Source organism: Chroicocephalus ridibundus, chromosome 4, assembly GCF_963924245.1.
Source record: "Chroicocephalus ridibundus chromosome 4, bChrRid1.1, whole genome shotgun sequence".
In the NCBI taxonomy this organism is placed as follows: domain Eukaryota; kingdom Metazoa; phylum Chordata; class Aves; order Charadriiformes; family Laridae; genus Chroicocephalus; species Chroicocephalus ridibundus.
This window is the reverse complement of record NC_086287.1, coordinates 35,807,572-35,820,432: the sequence shown is the minus strand read 5'-3', so window position 1 is coordinate 35,820,432 and position 12,861 is coordinate 35,807,572.

Below are 12,861 nucleotides of genomic sequence, written 5' to 3'. Positions count from 1 at the left end.
ATTAGTATTATGCACTAACAAAAGTGTCACATCTTATTGTGAGGGTATATTGAAAAAAAATTGGTTTAGGAATTGAGATTCCATTTTAAAAACAATATGCACTTGGTATGTCATCAGATCCTAAAAATCAAAATCCTGACCCCCACCCTTCCCCAAGATATGGACGTCTCTGTTCTATAGGCTGCTTTAAAGAATGCCCTGTAATGACCGTAAGGGCAGCTGCTATAGCCAGCTGTGTGAGCAACCATGATGTTCTCCAGATGTGTAAAATGATGATGCGCATCTGCATACTACATTTTAGACTCTAGAAATAAAATATTAGAGAATGTTTTTAAAAATCATACAGAAGCATAAGATGCACTGGATTATTTACCGTGTTCACAGTTTTGTACTTTCACTAAAATTGGTACCATGGATGGATTTAATTTCATTGTTATTTATTTCCTTTACATCTATTGAAACACTGTGCAGAAAAAAAAAAAGAAAAGAAAAAGAAGAGTGCAGACAATTTAAAACAATAAAGAGGAAATAAAGAAATTTAAAACAATAAAGAAAATTTAAGGTAGCATTATATAGATGACTGTATCTTGAATAAAAAAACTATATGTAAAGAATAGCTGTGGTGCATTAAAACAGATACAATGAAGTAAATTTTTAAAATGCACGATGCATCTGTATTTAAATAGGCAGTACAGCCTTTTGTTTTCGACAAAAAATAAAAATGGAATAAAAAATCCAGCACTAATAAATAAAACAACATACAATACACTGATCTGTGGAAAAGATGTTGGGTTTTTACTGTAATGTTAGTCAAAATTCAAATTGCTATCAGATCATATATATAAAATAGTCGTAGTCACTAAGACTGCTGTGAAACCATGTTTGGAATTTTATCTCTTCTGGAAAATAACTTCAGAGAAAAAAATACATATGTAATTCATTTTCTACGTTCTAAGAATGTTTACAGGACAGAGGAGAGGATGACGTATAGTGGGAAGGTATTATACCTGATGGCTCTTATATACCGGATGTAAGAAAGCCTGCCATAAGATCTAATTATCAAGAATTGCCTTTTCTGCCCCAAAGCAATCATTTTGATGACAGCCTTCTATGCACTGTGAAACAAAATGGGAAGCCTGTGCTATATAAACTGGCTCAGCGCTTCCTTTTACTTCCTCTGATATCAGTCTCCCCATCTCATTTATTTTCCACACATTAATGGTAGCAGTCACCTTGAGCTGGTGATGCAGAGTAATTTTCACAGAAACCTTGATCAGAAACCATAAATCAGCCTGATGTGCTTTTATGGTCTAATAACATTCTGCCTGCTCCTACAGGCCCTTATGTAAAACTGCATTGCGGAGAATCCCTTGGATTTTTTATTTTTTTTCACATGCACTCCTGTATCTGTAAGACATAAAACACCTGCAGTGTAATAAGATTAAGACACTTTGTTTAAACCTGTAGACACGAAAACATTCAGGTACCAGTCTGTAAACACGAAAACATTCAAATATCAACCCGAAATTTTCTCTGTAGATTTTTCTGTGTTTGGCTGTTGCTTCCTACATTATGTCGGAGAAACTATGTATTCTCACCCTGCTCTCCCAGACGCAGTGCATCAACAGGCAGAGCACACTAAAGCTGAATGCTTTGTCTAGATTAGAAAACACTAACCCGTATAGCTGTCTCAGCAAATTCACCTAACGCCGGCGCCTTCTGAAGGTGAGTCTTGTCTGTAAGATTCCATCCTCATTTGTAGAAATGTTATGGTTGTTTTGCAAGTCAAGAGCTTCGAAGGAGAGATTGGTTTAATTGTTAAGATCTTAATTTCCTCCCACGAAAAACAGAATTATGTAAACCGTAGTGTTTTTTTACTGTATACCCCACAGTGTTTTTTCAGTGCCTGGTTTGGGAAGGTGTAATCTCATTTGGGGAAATACTTAGCATTCCCAGTGTTTCAAATTGTGTTTTCAACACCTATATATGTATATTTCAGATTATTCTCTATGTGCTTCAGCTCCTACCTGTAAGGGAGAACAATTCCACTCCCTGACCTTGCAAAGATGATGCGGAAACGCACAAACACACACATCCCAGAGTAATGTTAATTACTCCTCTGTAACACAGGTTTCTGTACATAATACACATAAAGCTCTGACATATACAGTTTATGCCATATAGGCATAGATTTTTTACGAAGTGCATTATTCGCCATTTTTGGTTTCTCATCACATAGTTTTTGAAGGCTTTATCTTTTCTTCTATTACTGACAATAGTGTATTTTCTACTTTTATGACTCATTTTCTACAGATTTCATGAAGCCCCCCCAGTCAAGAGGCATATGCAGCTGATAGCTGCAATCAGTGCACCACCAAATGTCCATGATTCACAGCATCTTTCACATTAGGGCTCACAGATAAATCCCTAGCACTCAGTAGAAAATGCCAGCTTGTAAAAGGCAGATTCATTTTCAGGATTCAATTTCAGGACCTGGGATATTAGTACCTGAACAGAAAACAGGGCATGGGATGGGTAACTTCTCGTCTTTCTCTGATATCTCTCACAGTACGAACGTAAGTGAGATTGGTTTTCTGTTTGCAGAAGGTTTTTGCAAACTGTTCGATTTGGGAACAGAGTACACAGGGTAGCAAGGGAAGACCAATGGAAGGAAATGAAGTGAAGAAATATTCCTTTCAGATTTGCTGATTCATAGCTGTGAATAATGCAGTCATAGCACCAAACCAGACATAAAAAAATCAGCCTTAGTATTCAGTCACTGAAAATGTTCTTTTCCTATCCAAAATAGCTGTATTTTCCTGCAGCACCACTTTTACAAAGTTAAAATTAAGGAGGGAAGTACCAAATTAAAATTAACTGAATGTCAATTAAAACTAGAGTAGGAATGGTCACAAGATGCGATACTTTTTTATCGTTAGCTTCCAGTACTTCAAAGAAAATTAGTACTTTGAAATGTAGTGTATACTACCCATCTTGAAGACTCATCCTGCTTAGTTTGGTACATGGTGCATCAGTATGAAAAACGAGTTATCAAAAAAGAGGGACACACTTACTCTCTATGTATTCCTTTATTGTTTTACTGATGATTTTATAAGAATCATTCTTTCTATGATAATTTCTATAATTAACATCAGTTAACTCCAGCTATTCAAATGCCTGCTTATTCTGTTGACAGTGTTTTTGCTGAAGTTAGAAGGCATTGGGGTCCTGAGAGGCCTTGCTGGTAGACAAAAATGGAACTGAGAGTAGAAATAATTTGTTTTGCACACTTAAAAAGGCATTTCTTTTTTGTTGATTGGATACTAAGACAATTAAACTCTAGGGTCTATTAATTTATTGGATTGAAATGTTCTTAGATTGGTCAGCAAACATATTTTGATAAAATGTCTATGAGGCTGGGCTGTTTTGACATTAGAGGAATCTGTTATTGTAAGGTACTTGTGACCCTTGTGATGATTTAGATACACAAATGATGTAGGCACAATTTAATCCATGGATAAGGTAACCCCAGTTGTATCATGGGATATAATGGATATGCAAAAGACGTGGTTTAAGGTAAAATGTTTTTCAAAACTTTTATCTCAAGGCAATATCTTTTATATCTGTTAGACATAACTTTTTTCTAAGCCAAGAAAATTGTGAATATGAATCCCACAAGCAATAGTTACCAAAGTTTGGGATTTCTTTAATTCTAGTAAAAATGTTTAAAATGTTTTCAATGCCCCTTAATTTCTGCTGAAAGAAATGCCTATCTATTTTGTATAACTACCACAGGACTGCCCAAAATGGAACCTGCCAAAAGTAGAAAGAATTAATAGGCTTCATCTCATTTTAATTTAGGTTAATTTGTGACAGTCCTTATTAGACAGTGACTTTATTTTGTTTTTCAACATCACTGTAACAGAAGGTATTTTATGTCCTAGCAAGTACTGAACTGGTTGGGGGGGCGGGAGGGGGGAAATGTGTCTGCACACGTGTTTGTATATACATTGTACAAATTTACTTCTATTGCATATATTACTGAAAGAAACAATGGAAAATGCCAAACAATTTGGCTTATCTTGTGTTATAATCCTCATCGAGTCTGTACTAATTTGCTTCCACCACAAAATGTCATCTTCCTTGTAGTGATTGACGTATCAGTCACCACAGCTTTTTTGTTGTTTGTTTTTACATTTAACCTCCTATAATTTGCAATACCTGGTTTTCTGCAGCTGTGGAAATTCTTTCCTTGGTGATGGTCAACGCTTCACAGATGATTTAACTTGTCAGGACTCCACACATAGAAAGAAATGAGATCTGAACAACACTATTTGCCACAGTTTTGTCTATTAAATTATTTGGACTAAACATACTATTTTTTTCTTTATATACAGACTAAAGATTGTCTTTGCAGAATGTAATGGGTTTCCATATTGATATTTCCTGTTGTTCATGCCTGAAAATAACTATTCAGATGCTTTTCTATATACTCCAAGAAACTGAACAGTTATTTCAAGTTCCACATTTATTCTAATGATTATATATTCAGTAACCACTGCTGAGAATGAAGGCTGTGACGTACATCTAGTTGCTGTGACATAAATCAAGTTCCCCATGCACCTGGCCTACTGAAAGGATGTTTGCTGGTCTTACTGAAGGCTCCCCCTTATTTGATTTAAATTAAAAATGCTGCTGTGTTTTATTCGACCAATTTCTTGCCAAGAGTTTGGTCCACCTTTTCCTCACAGCTCAAGGACTGGTCTGCAATTGGTTATCAAGAATATCTCCCCCATATCTCCCACAGATGAGTCCCATGTAAATAATTGCCTTCATTGTTTTTCTATCAGTAAAACAAGAATCACACAGCAATGAGATCTTACACATGGATGGCCAGAACAGACTTATTGAACTATTGAACTGGATGGCACCAGAAGCACACGTGTTAAAAAGGGGCTATTAAGACTGCAAACAAGTTGTATCATGCGCACTTTAGAGATTTTGTTATAGGAATTACACTTTATCTAGTAAGCAGAAGCTTGGCTGTCTTGTTGATAACATATGGCATGACAAGTATTTGAAATTTGGCTTCTGTTTTCAGTTAATTTGTTCTCATGTAGTGGAAATTCTAGGTGTACGGGTGTACCTTAAATACAGGTCTTTGGTTCTAATTTCTACAGCACAAAAACCAGACTGCTTATTTGTCTTCATGTCTAGGAGGTAGCTTCCCAGGGAGCTTATACCTGCTGGTTTGTTTCTGAGTCTTGCTTTCTATCTTGGCTTTATTTTCCTAACTAACTGTAACTTTCACTTCATTATGTATGTTTTAAGTATATTTCAATTTAGTTGGTATCCCTAGTCCAGCTAGCTGTTTCCCTAGTTCCTAAAGAGGGGGGAAAAACAGGTTGAAAGGAAATAGTGCTTCACTGCTGCTGACTTCTTCAAAACTCCAGAACAATTTTTCTCTGTAACTATTTTACTGTCAGGCTGAGTCAAGTGGTAGGTGAGCTTCCATTCTGCCACCAATCTCCCAACAAGTCTGGCAAAAAATATAGGGAATTATAGAAGCAGGCACAAAGAACTGATATGTTTCTTTTCTTCTAGGTATTGCTTATATCTAGACGACATTTACAACTCTTAACACCTATTCACTGCCATAGTCATTCTGTTTCTAGCCCTCATTACAGACTTTGATTCCCAAAGATGTCTAAAATCCAATGTAGTATTCCTCTGCTGGGGGGATAGTGACTTTTGAAAGAAACAACACTCTGGATGTAGCATTGCAGGGCATTGGCTATATATATAATGCATGCTATAACTTCCAATGACATGTTATAATTTTGAAAGTACTGTTCAATCTAGGGAGGGATTTGTGGTTGTCGTTCAGATCATGGGAGCTTTCCTCATTGTTGCATTTCTAAATATTCTAGACTCCAGAAGAAAGTTGTAATTTCAGAACATGATGAAGAACAAAAGAGATGCAGTAGCTATGCAATAATAATAAAATGAAGTAGATTTTTACACCACTATGTGAATAAAAAGAAGGGAAAAAAAAGACATATTGGAAAGGCTTTTGAAAGAATTTCTGAGAGGGCAAGAAAGGAACCAAAGGAAAATTAGGCTGCAAGTTCAAAAGGCTGCAATGCTGCCTGCGTGGACATTTCTTACTGAAGAACTGAAATTAATATGAACTCTGAACCTTTTGAAGTTCTCCCCATCACTGCTGTAGATGCAGCACTATTGTAGGTGGGTAACACTTTGGTTTCAGCTAATTGTATTCAAAAGTGTTCAACAAAACTGAGACACACTCTAGTATTCTATGTATCTATAATGGCTTGAACTGAATTCAAATGCCTTGGGGGCCTCCTGTGAATGGTGAAGCTCATAGAATCCTATCTCAAATAACCTCTTTTATTTCTTTGAAGTGTCATCGTTTATTGGTAAAGTTTTGTCTCTTCCCTATTGTGCAGGTCATGCTCTAATTAATCCAGGCACTTTAAAGGTGGAGAATAGACACATTTCAGAAAGCTCAAGAGAACCTCATTTAGTAGTTTTCTGGAAAAAAAATAATAATCTGCAGTTAAAGAATATTGTTTTCAGTAATAAGAAAAGCAAATTAATTATAAGAATAGTGCTGCTGCCTTTAATGCCTTTCTTCTTGTGTTCAAAATAGAATTTTATTCATAAAAAGAATAATTATGTTTCTTCCTTCTCTTTTTGAACCGAAATAAAGCCTTTTTTTTTTGTCTTCTGACCTCTCTTCATTATCTCTTTATGAAACTGTAGAAGGAAGGCTTAAGAAAGGCTTTGAAATTTTCCACTTCACACCCCACCATTTGAATCAATGATTTAAGAGACATAAAATCCCAAAACCTTAAGTGGCAAGTAGATCAGATTTCACTCATGTTAGTGGTAGAAGGCCTTTCATTTTGTTTATTCAGATTCCTCCTTCCTCAAAGCAAGATCTACATCCTTTCTAAATAAGCTAAGGGGCTTTTACTTGAGAAACAATTGTTAAATGTTATTTTTCAAAAGCCTGGTATATTTAAGAAAGAGATTTCAAGAAGATTTTAGGTGATTTTCAGGTGCATTTAAGTGTCTAGGTCATTTCACATCACTTAAAATTCCTGTCTTAATGTTCATGTTATTTAGTAACTGAACGAGATAGGAGGAATATTTTGAGCTTCTCAGCTAACAGAAATGATGGTCACTGCAGAGGTAATGGAAAAGTAATTTTGTGCTCCTTAAACATATATATAGATAATAATATCCATTATGATTCTTATGTTCATGCACAGACATACTCCAAGTAGATGTCCATAAACTTAGCCTTCAAAGAAGTTTTGATATGTTACTCCTTTTCTGCAAAAGTTATTTTAGCACTTTCTTCTTTCTGAGGGCAGGATAAAGTATTGCTATTTGAGGTGAAGACCAATGCAAGGCAAAGGCGGGGAGTGGACCAAAGGGAGTAAGCCACATTCCTTGTACATGTGGAATGCCAGTTGAGCTCTTGAATCAATTTCCAGAGGCTGTAAAGTCCCTCAGACCTCATAGCTGGCACATACTGTAATATTCCTCAAAGTACTCCAGTCAGAGCTACCCAAATTAGAAAAATCTTTGATAGATAAGTTTTAGTAATACAGCCAATGACTGACACATGAGTAAAGGATACAGTATTTATGTTTGTCTAGATACTAACTTCCTCTAATGTTCTTAAATTTCCTTATCCTACTCCTGAGGGAAATATGCAATCTTTAGTTATAGAATGTCTCTAGTTAAAGAATAACTCAAACTTTTAGAATAACTAAACTAGATATAACGATCTGATGCTACTACTTGTTGCAGAGGGATTAATAGTACTCCTTCTAAATATGTCTTTCTCTATAATTTGATTCTGACACTATACAGAAGGGAACTTTGTTAAAATACTGTTAAATTAATGTAATGTAAATTAAGAGAGCAACCTAAAGACTTGTGATTAAGTTCAGAGGTATATATAAAGTAATTTCAAAGAAACAATGTGAGCAATATTTGCATACATCTTAAATCTTTCTCCCAGGCTGTCCAAACATAGATGCTACCAGACATCAGTCTAAGTGGACTTCAGAATTTATACAGTATATTTTTTCCTACTTACTAGTATATAATATAAATAATTACCTTTTCTCATCATCAGTAGTTCAGTAAAGTCTAGACTTGTAAAATTCCCCAGATCAGGAATAAAAAAAGGAATATAGAAAAAATCAAAGAAAAATGGTGTCACTAGTCTAACATTTTTTAATAATTAATGGATTGTATTTACCATATAAATTTACATACCATTAAGTCATTTTAAATCAGGAAAAAGAATTTACTAGTGGTGTAACCCCAGCCAGCAACTAGGACCACGGAGCCGCTTGCTCACTCCCCCCACAGCGGGATGGGGAAAAGAATCAGAAGAGTAAAAGTGAGAAAACTCCTGGGTTGAGATAAAGACAGTTTAATAGGTAAAGCAAAAGCTGCTCACACAATCAAAGCAAAACAGGGAATTCATTCACTACATCCTATCAGCAGGAAGATGGTCAGCCATGTCCAGGAGAGCAGGGCTCCATCACACATAACTGTTACTTGGGAAGACAAATGCCATCATTCCAAATGTCCCTCTCTTCCTCCTTCTTTCCCCAGCTTTATATAGTGAGCATGATGTCATACAGTACAGAATAGCCCTTTGGTCAGTTGTGCTCAACTGTCCTGGCCGTGTCCCCCCCCAATTTCTTGTGCACTCCCAGCATACTCACTGGCAGGGCAGTACGAGGAGCAGAAAACGCCTTTACTGCTTAGCAACCACCAAAAACATTAGTGTGCTATCAACAGTATTCCCATCCCAAACCCAAAACACAGCACTATATCAGCTAGTAGTAAGAAAGTCAACTCCATCCCAGCTGAAACGACAAAATACCTTACTTGTCACTACTTCACTGTTTTATTCATATTGACAGCATATAACAAATGACACAGTCTTTCTTCTTTTATCTGGCTGTGGAATTACTACATTATATAAATGTCAAGGTTTTGGCCAAATTGGACAATGGCCGGCAACAGATGCTCCCCCCCAGCCTCTTGTGTACGGAGAGGGGGAGGAGGAGAGGTAAAGAGAGATTTATGAGTTTAGAAGAAACTAAACTACTTTAATGAAACATTAAGAATAAAATGAAAAGGAAAGTAATGAAACAGATACAGTATATACAAAACCGTATTAAGCTCACAGGATGCCATCACCGGCAGGCACTGGGGAAGTCCCAGACTGGACTCAGTGACGCGTGGGAACCAGGTTTCAGAGTTGGAGTCAGGAACACACGGATTGGGATCAAAGGCAGATGAACAGACAGGGTCCTCCTCCGACATCAGCCATTGAAGGAAGAGAGTTGACCCTTTGATCCCTCAGCTTTTATACTGAGCATGGGGCAGATGGGATGGAAGACCCCTGTTGGTCAGTTTTGGGTCACCTGTCCTGTCCGCTCCTCCCCGCAGGGGGGACTCCTCTATGCTTTTCCGCTTCTGACCCTTAAAGGGGCAAATAACTAAATTAGCTGAGCTTGGTTGTTATAGCAATAAGTAGAAGCAAGATCCTTTCTGCATACCATTCCTTGGCACAAACTGTCTTATCACTCTGAACAAACCGCTTATAAACACAACATGCTGGTAATTTCAGAGAGTTAGAAGAGGCCTGGCTAAGAAATTACTGAACAGAAAGTTGGTTCTGTTCTACCTCAAACCAGGACAATAAACCACAAAGCCTTGTTTAAAAGCTGCTTTCTTTGCCTAGGGGGCTTCAGTGTGCTCCTGTGGTAAAAAAAACAATATCGATAAATAAGGTATTAATTTATGTATATAGTTATATATTTGCTTATATGACCAATAATCTTAATTTTGTTTCTGCTCAGAAGACGTGCAGTTGATCACATAGGCTATCACCCTGGGAATAAAGCATTGGCTGTTTTGGATGTCTGCTGACTGTTATGCCATTATGAACCACAAATCTCAAAGGCAAATCAGGAGATAAGGAAATGCCAGGTTCCCACTGAACTCTGCTTGAGTTTCTGAGATAAGTATTACATCAGATCCTAATTTCTCTCCTTTCTAACTGTATTATTTTCACAATAAGTGTCTGATAAAACTGTTTCTCTTTAAAAGGAAGAAGGTCTTAGCCTTCTAGTCTTAAATTATTAAATTTTCTGAGAGTAATTTTACAATAACATAAAGTAAAGGTAAATCAAATTTGCAACATGCTGAAAACATTCAGATAGAGGTTTTTATTTCCTTAGATGCTAGTCCAAGTTAACAAGGTATATTCAGTTCAGATTGGAAAAAAAATTAGTATTAGACTTAATGCTTGCTATGTATATTCTAATAGATGGTGAAAAAAAATTTAAGAAGAATGTCTGTATTCAGCTGTGGCTATGTCTGTCTTGCTTTATTGGATCTTGAGGGTCTGTAAACAAAGTTGATCTAGCACGCAGTATCCACATGCACATCATAATAGATACATTTGATCAACACATATCACACTATCCCTTGTTGTACTCTTACAAAAAACTCTGTTTTTCCTCATGCCTCCTGTCTCTGTTCCATATACGATATCATGACCTACATAAGACCTACATAAGACATTTTGCCTGTTGATGTCTGCTGTTGGTTTCAGTCTATTTAGCATTCTCACAGTACCGATATTCAGTATATTTCAGGCAGGAACTCAGTAGGAACTGGAGGATCCAAAGGTATTGTCTTGGTTTGAGGTAAAACAGAATGAATTTTCTGTTCAGTAATTTTACTTTGCAGCTAAGCCTCTTCTAACTAACTGAACTTCCTGAAATTAACAGCATATTGTTCAGACACCGTTCACTCCCAGAGTGGTAAGACCCACTTATATTATAAAGAATTTCTTTTCAATTATAAAGAATTTCTTTATAATTTATGCCAAGGAATGGTATGCTTATACTTATTGCTATAACAGCCAAGATCAGCTAACTTTGCTATTTGCCAGCCGGTGATGTGATTGTCATCCTGGGAGCTTTTTGTATATATTGCATATATTTAATTATTTTCTTTTTATTATTTTATTAATATTTTCATTAAAATAGTTTAGTTTTCTTTTAAATTCATAAGTCTCTCTCTCTCTCTTCCTCCTCGCCCTGAAGGGAGATGCTCTCCATTCCCTGAAGGAAGAGAGGTCAGAGAGCATCTGTTGTTCGTTTCACTGGCCAGTGCTGCCCAAATGACAGATTTCTTGGCACCCAACGTGGGGTATGACCAGGGTTCAACCAGGGCTCTGATAGATTTCCTGAATAGTTAGAATTCCAGCTTGCTCAGAAATTAAAACAGACAGCTCACATCATGTTGTTCTTAATCGAAATGTTACATCGTGCCTTTAGAGAGCTTAATTTAAAGTTAATTGATGCGATGCTGCTTACCCTGCTGAATATGTTGTATGGTTTATTTGCTCTGTGTTTGTATGCAGTGGTTTAAATGTGCTAGTCTGCTGTGGTTTGGGATACAGACCTATAATATGATAAATTGGGTAATGGTTTTACCTGCATATCTCAGGCATCTCGTACTGGATTCTATCACTAATTACACTTTTGATTTTACCTGGGGAAAGTTTACTTTGCCCTTTAATGCTTATGCCAAATTGACACCATCAGAGCTAAGGGTTGGAAATATTTTGGATTTCAAAAATGAATGTTACTTTCTTAAAATCATGATTTTATTGTTGATTCTCCTGAATGTGTTGCAGGGGCCGTTTCTTAATAAAGATCAGTGCAGGAGTTCGTATTGTATGACATATGCTGCTGCTACTCAAATCCCATGAGCCACTCCACAGCCTGCACCAGCACATGCCACTCTGCCGCCCATACCAGCACAAGCCACTCCATCGCCTGTACCAGCCAGGAGCTTCTCCAGCTTTGACAATGAACACTGCCACTACTGCAACTGCACTGCCACTGTTCCAGCTGCTTTCATAATGACCACTATCACAGTTCCAGCCTCTACAATGGGCACCATCATTACTCCAGGCATTACTACAACAGGCATACAGTCAGGAAAAGTGACCACTAATGACTTACCTAAAATCCAAACAAACCATATTTTGGAAGAATCACCAAGCAACCTGCAATCAAGTTCACACTGGTCACACCCTCACAGTCCCGGGTGTACATGGCTAGCACGCAGAAAAAGTGTGGTAGCTTCCAGAGTGGGAAAGGCTTCTTCAGAATCCCTGAGCTGGGGATGCTGTCCAAGAGCAGCACACCAGTCATTCCTGACAGGACTACTCCTGGTATAGACAAAACCGTCAGGAATCATACTGAGGAAAGCCAGCGCTTTCTCACTCAGAGTTCTTCTTAACGTGAATGGCAGGGAATTTTGACCAGGGTGGTGAGATTTCTGCCTGTTGTTATGGCAACAACAAAAAGAATCTGCCCTGCCTCACGTAGAAAATAAAACTGATTGAAATAGGATTGCGTGAGAGAACCTAAGAGAGTCTGTTGGCCATAATTTCCACTGAACAACACATCAGTCATATTTTGGCACAGCTCTTTGCTTTGAGTTGTTAGGACATTCTGTGTGCTCGTTTATGATGGATTCTCCATGCAGCAATGAAACAGGTATTTTAGGCAGAGCTATTAGCAAGTTACACTTTATATTCATATGTCAGGAAGCAGGGACTCATTTGATGACCTCTGGTTGCTAGTCACTAGCTGTAAACAGGAAAGGTTGTGTCACTGACGATACAGCAAGATATTCTTACGTCATGGCTGTCTGTATCACAGTAAGAATAGGATCTACAGTCTCGTAGAGCTCCATGACAATTATGCTAAATAC